Source organism: Triturus cristatus, chromosome 8 (genome assembly GCF_964204655.1).
Source record: "Triturus cristatus chromosome 8, aTriCri1.1, whole genome shotgun sequence".
NCBI lineage: Eukaryota > Metazoa > Chordata > Amphibia > Caudata > Salamandridae > Triturus > Triturus cristatus.
The window spans coordinates 91,538,823-91,544,822 of NC_140591.1; the positions used below are offsets into that span (position 1 = coordinate 91,538,823).

At 44.5% G+C, this 6,000-nt stretch overlaps 1 protein-coding gene across 1 annotated transcript in view; it reads right to left on the reverse strand.

Annotated features, from left to right (window-relative positions):
* Nucleotides 1-2,865, reverse strand: part of SIDT1 (SID1 transmembrane family member 1) — a 588,249-nt gene extending 585,384 nt beyond the window's left edge. The window contains exon 1 of the mRNA XM_085621093.1: nt 2,637-2,865. The gene's annotated coding sequence lies outside the window, so the exon portion shown is untranslated. The remainder of the gene's footprint in view (nt 1-2,636) is intronic.
* Nucleotides 2,866-6,000: the final 3,135 nt, after the last annotated feature.

The window sequence follows — 6,000 nt, forward strand, 5'->3', positions numbered from 1 at the left end:
TACTTTTTCATAATTGGTCCTACTCGTGTTACGTCTTCACACACCACTTGTCTATCTTATACACTAGTTGTAACAGGAGGTCATTATGCCTAGCGGTGGGTGGAATTTGCGAAATCCACTTTCGCAAATTATCGTGAAAATGTTTAAAATTATCGCAAACAAGCGGAAATATCGCGAAGATGCAGATTTTTTTTCCCCGCATGTTCGTGAGATTTTCTGCATGGTTGCGGTTCGCCAACTTACCCATGTGGTTGCTCGCGGGCGTGGCCATCTTGTTTTGAGTTGTCTCGCGGTGCATGATCGCGAGAAGAAAGACGTGATCGCGCGACGAATGACGTCACTGCGGGCGCGAACTGTCGCGAGACAGCGCAAATGGCTAAAAACAATCCAACATCTCATGGAGAACGCGACCGGATCAAGAAAACTTGTCGGCGAATGCAGGGATTCAGGTAAGGCGATCGCGCGCGCGCGAGAATGTATTATTTTACAGCGCGAGCAAGAAACAAATTATCGCCAAGCTGCGGAAAGCGGAAATTTTGACATTTTCGCGCTCTCCGCGGAACGCGAAAATGTCAAATTATCGCAATTTCCGCGAACGGAACGAAATTTTCGCCCAGGTCTAATTATGCCTATAACTTGAAGATACTTTATCATATTTTACATGGAGTTTGTTGCATGTTTTACATGCCAAACATTTCCATGGCTCGGCTCGAATGGATTGTTAGTGCCAAGCCAGACCCTTGGCTCGGCTCTCCCTGTCAACTCGCTGACTCGCCCACCCCTAGCCAGTGCTTTAAGTGGGATTAAAAAGTTGTGTGGGGAAGAGGGGTGTTCTATAAATGGGGTATGGTCCAATAAGCTTAACTAGGAGTCCTCACTGAGACACATGGAGGCAACTTAGATCCAAATACACACTTACAAGAATCATATGTTGGATGAAAAATATGACAGAAATCAACATCTTGAAAAGAGCCAATACTCCTAGAGAATGCAAGATAAAGTAAAACATGTGAAATGTAAACATGGATTACCCAACAGGGTTTTACAGTCTATTGTAAGAAACTGATCAGGTCTGTGCCAGTAGAGTTAAAGACACAAATACAGAGCCCGATGAGGACATGTTTCAAAGTCAGTGTTTGATCACTATGGAGGCTGCGAGCCAGCAGCACCTGCCCACTTTAAGCCCTACCTGATCTCTGGAGCTCCTGCAGCACTCTTATACTTTACATGCCAATATGTAGGAACAGAAAAGGAGATTTTGGATAAACTGGCAGCAATTAATTTCACCATTCACTTGCATTGAGGTGGAGTATTTGCTAAGCAAGTGAAAGCTGAAATCGAGCCTTTTCTGATTTACAAAATCAGGAGTCATTCTGCTAAATTAGGAAGGTGCCATTAATTAACATATTACTCTCAGACGGCTTCCCTCCATGCTTTTTGCAGATACTGCTTTTAAAATATTTATATTTTTATTTAGACAATTACCTTATCGTTTGTTCGTGCCAGTTTTTTGTAGGGGGCTGCTATGCACCTCCGTTTTGCTCTGATGTTCAAAGCACAGGCACCCGTCCTCTCGAGCTCCTCTTTATAACAATGTGGAAAAAGAAAATACTGCCAAGGCTTGAAGTGGTCTTGGTTCTTCCGGTCTCACACCTGGCAGTAACTAAATATTGACATTGAAATGGATCCCTATTGGGCCCTACATTTATGTCCTTAGCTTTAAATGCAAAAATTGATTTCTGAACAACGACTCGAACTAGTTACGGTAATCTATGTCAGTGACGCACTTCCTGTTCATATTGCCATGTTTTACTTAATCTTGTATACTCTAAGACTTTCCGCGATGTTGAGTTAATTTTGTTTTTTATGCTGCATCTTAATATTCCATTGTGCATACTGTGCACTCATTCACCTCTAGGTATCTGTGTGTCTCTAGGTTGTGAGTGGTCCGTCGGCTTAAACTGCCGACTTTGGTGCCGGAAACCGGGGTTCGAGCCTCGAGGTCGCGTCCACATCCTGTGATTCTGGGCAAATCACTTAATCTCCCCGTGCCTGAATGTGTAATGTAAATAGAGTGCTCATGAAAAGCGCTCCAACACCTTCGGGTCGAGTTCGCGCTATATAAAAGATGCAAACAAAAAAATAAGACTTTAGGCAGTGTGAGTTTCTCAAAGTGTCTGTCAGTAGACCACGAAGGTGTTCAGAATACAAGCTCATGCAACTCTTTGCCTCTCTTCAGGGTGTACAGGGCAATGCCACATGCGCCAATTGTAAATGAGATTCTATGCGAAAGTGTGTGAGGGGCGTACCCAACTGCTGAAATATTAAGAGGGCGCAAGACATGAACATGTAGTGCTTACAGGTGACTGGGTGCACTGTGTGTCTGGTCTGGGGAGCGCAAAGTAAAGGAGGATCAAGGCAGTGCATGCAGAAGAGAGTGAAAGAAACGTGCTGATGAGGAAAGAGGTGAAATATAAGATGTGCAGATGCAGGATTTCAGAAAGATTTAGGGGGAGGCATTATCCGTCAAACAGACACGGCAGAGGAAAGTGGTGCTAAGAGGGCATTTTCAAATCGCTGACACAGATGGGGGGCATTTTCAAATCGCTGACACAGAACTCAGATCCTAGTCCTACCTGGGCTTGAACTCACGATCACGGGTGGCAACGCTGTTGGTCTCCCCTGCCGCCGAAGGACACCACCGGCCGCAGTCGGGGGAGACTACAGCCCTCAGAATCCCTAGCAGCATCTGGGCACTTCCGCCCACCAGCGCGCCCGGAGGCGCTCAAAAGGCAGAGGCTCCCTCCGCGCCGCGAGACGCGCGCGGGACGTGCCCGGGCAAAGCCCGGGCAAAGTGCGGGCCGTCCGTGGCCATCAGAGGCAGAAAGAGGCCGGGCTGGGCCACACTTCTTTCGTTTGAATTCCGTGAGTGGCAAGGTGACATTGTGGATTGTTTACTGTAACTAAGTACTCTGAACAATTGTGGCATTTCTTAAAGTTCCATGTTAGCACCACAAACGCTTATACAAGTAATTCATCTTGTGACCGTGTGAAATTCCGGGATTTGATCTGTATTTATAATTGTTTTTAAGTTATTGCGCCCTAGCTAAATTGTGCTGAGGATGGGGAAGAGGGCTTGTACTGTGAGGCAACATAACCCTACCCCCTCAACTAGTATGTCCAAACCTACATCTATTGATAGAATGCTCGAGAAAGCCCTAGGAGCAGTGGCTACAGAAATAGAACGCACAGAGCGGCGCCTTTCTATCACCCCAAACTTAGAGCTTCACTCGCAAGCCTCAGATTCTTAAATTAACACACGGCCATCAGACACAGAGTTCTCTAAAGACCAACCCCTAATTGAGGTGATCCAGACTCTGGATCCTCCTAGAGAGGATGTCCCCCGCTGCCCCGGTCGTAAATGCAAAGAAAAAACTAAACACACAGTGAAAACACCTATAAGAAAGAGAAAGGGACAGGACTTGCCCAAGGAGAAGGGGAAACAAGGCAGGCCCCAAAACGAGGTCAGTTATGTAACTACAAATGATCAGCCCGCGTGGGTCACATTGCTGATGACGAATCTTCAACAGCAGATAAGACTTATTATTAAAGAAGAATTAACCCCTGTAATAACAATGTTGGATAGCCTGTTAGTAAAGCGGAATGCATGGGTACAAAACAAAGAGCAGCTCATAGTCACAAATAATAAAGAAAGTATGCCAAGTGCTCAGGTCCCCACGAGCAATATGCAAGCTGGGTCTTCCACAGTTACCAAAGATTCTTGCAATTTGACTCTACAGGGAAAAACCGCACATGATAGGGGGGAAATTGTCACTAATGCGGGACGTTGCTCAGCACCAACTAATCTGGCGCTCCAGGACCGTCCTCGGTTACTAGGAAAAACGACATTGCAGGATACCCACAGGCGGGAGTTGGTTGATACCCCTTCAAATCAGGTCTGTAATGATCTTGAATCGAAAACCCAAACACACTGTCCCCCAAGTATAAATCTACTACCCGAGTCTGCACCATATGTATTGATTCTTGCAGGAACCCCAGCACTAAGAAAGGGCATAACAGAAACACATCAAGAACTAAAGCACAAAACCATCCATTGGTTAGCTAACCATAGTGATCTTGGCTATGAGAATACCCATGAGATATTAACCACAAGAAGGGTAGGATGGATTGGTAAACACCACAAGGATATACAAGGGGACTGTGTAATAATCAATTTTAGAAATCCATCTATCATTGAGCAAATTTTAGCAACAGAACATGGGAGGAATAGGGGGACTATTATTTTACTTCCCCTAGGGTATTTCTATCCCCCAATAAGGCCTCATCATCAAGATCATTTATTCCAGCTGAAAATGAGATTTCCAACCACAAAAGTGGTACCACCAAATCCAGGCCAGTTGTTCTATAATTACCCAACTTTCAATATTCCTACTGGCAACAGGTACAGTCCCCTTGAGGGAGTGGACTGACAGGGGGGGTCAATCACTACTAATAAAGTGGGAACAGTCTTGACATCACCTGATCTAGAGCACCAGGGTAGGCAAATAGGGATAATTTCTAAGATTGAGGAAGAACCAGTCAGAGGGAGTCTGATTGGCTCCCGAAACCTAAGTCACCCTCTTATGCGGCCCGACCATCCTGAAAACCCAGATCATCTGATGCACTTAGTTTGTAAACCAATGGGTGGTGTTGAACCAATAAATGTTTCTCCAAATCAAATAATAGTTGTGACCCCGCATAAGACCCCACCTAATGCCGAAGTAACAAGGGTTTTATCTTGGAATATTGCGGGATTAAACAGTAAATTAGACGACCCCGAATGGGGAATTTTTATTGATCGGTTCGAAATCTGCATGTTCCAAAAAACCTGGGCAAGAAGAGAGGTTCTCAAATCAGGTAATGCCAGTTTGAATATTCTGGCATCCTCGAGGGGAAAAGGGAGACCTTCTGGGGGCCTTATAATTTGGGTGCGATCCCACCTGGGGTGTTCTGCATCCCTAATTGACACAGGCTCTAGTGACATTTTATGTGTATCGCTACAGTTTCCGGCAAAGCCCCCTTTTGTCTTAATAAATGTATATTCACGACCATCCCCAAAAGGTAATGAATCCAACACTGTGGAGGAATTAACTACCTTCCTAGGTACTATTGACACTAATCAGTTGATTATAATAGGTGGGGATTTTAACTGTCAGTTTGAACCGTCAGAAGGACTACCACTTGATGGGTTGTATGATGAGGACCATTTTTTAAAAATTCCTGAGTCAGGCTGTCCTAAAGTCAAAATATGGTCCCCATTGGCGATTCAGATGAGTAGTCTCACCATGAGGCATTCTCTTCGTGCCTGCAATGGGAGATCTCTATCCGAGACATCGAATAGCTACACATTCCATAGCAAAAATAGGGGGTCCATATTAGACTACATTTTTATCAATTCTCATTTTTGGGATAGGATGTTGGATTTTAAGATAATTCCTCGTTTAGATAGTGACCACTCCGCTCTAGTGGTGGAACTCAAAGCACTGAATAAAGGGAGTCTGTTGGATATAGATAACCCTTCTGACTCCAGGCTCGTGGTCACGCATTGTAGAAAGAGAGTGAAATGGTCTAATTTTAGCCAATCAGAAGCAAGAATGGCCAGCTTATATGATGCCTTGCTCCCGGTTTTTATAGATGCATCTAAATTGTCTAGCCCGATTAGAGAGGGTATAGACCTCCAGCAGGCCCAATTAAATTATGATAAACTAGGAAAAATTACCTACGATTTCTTTTTCCCAACAAAAAAACCGAAAAAAGATAAGTGGCCTATCCATCCTTGATATAACATCTCTTGCCGTCAGGCTAAAAAGGTACTGGTCTCAACTATTAAAACTAAAGACCGCCCTTTAATACGGTCGGCTAGAGCAAACTACAAAGCATGAGGCAAAACAAAGTTGGGAAGTAGAAAACTGGGCTATTATGAAAATCGCTTTGGGTGAT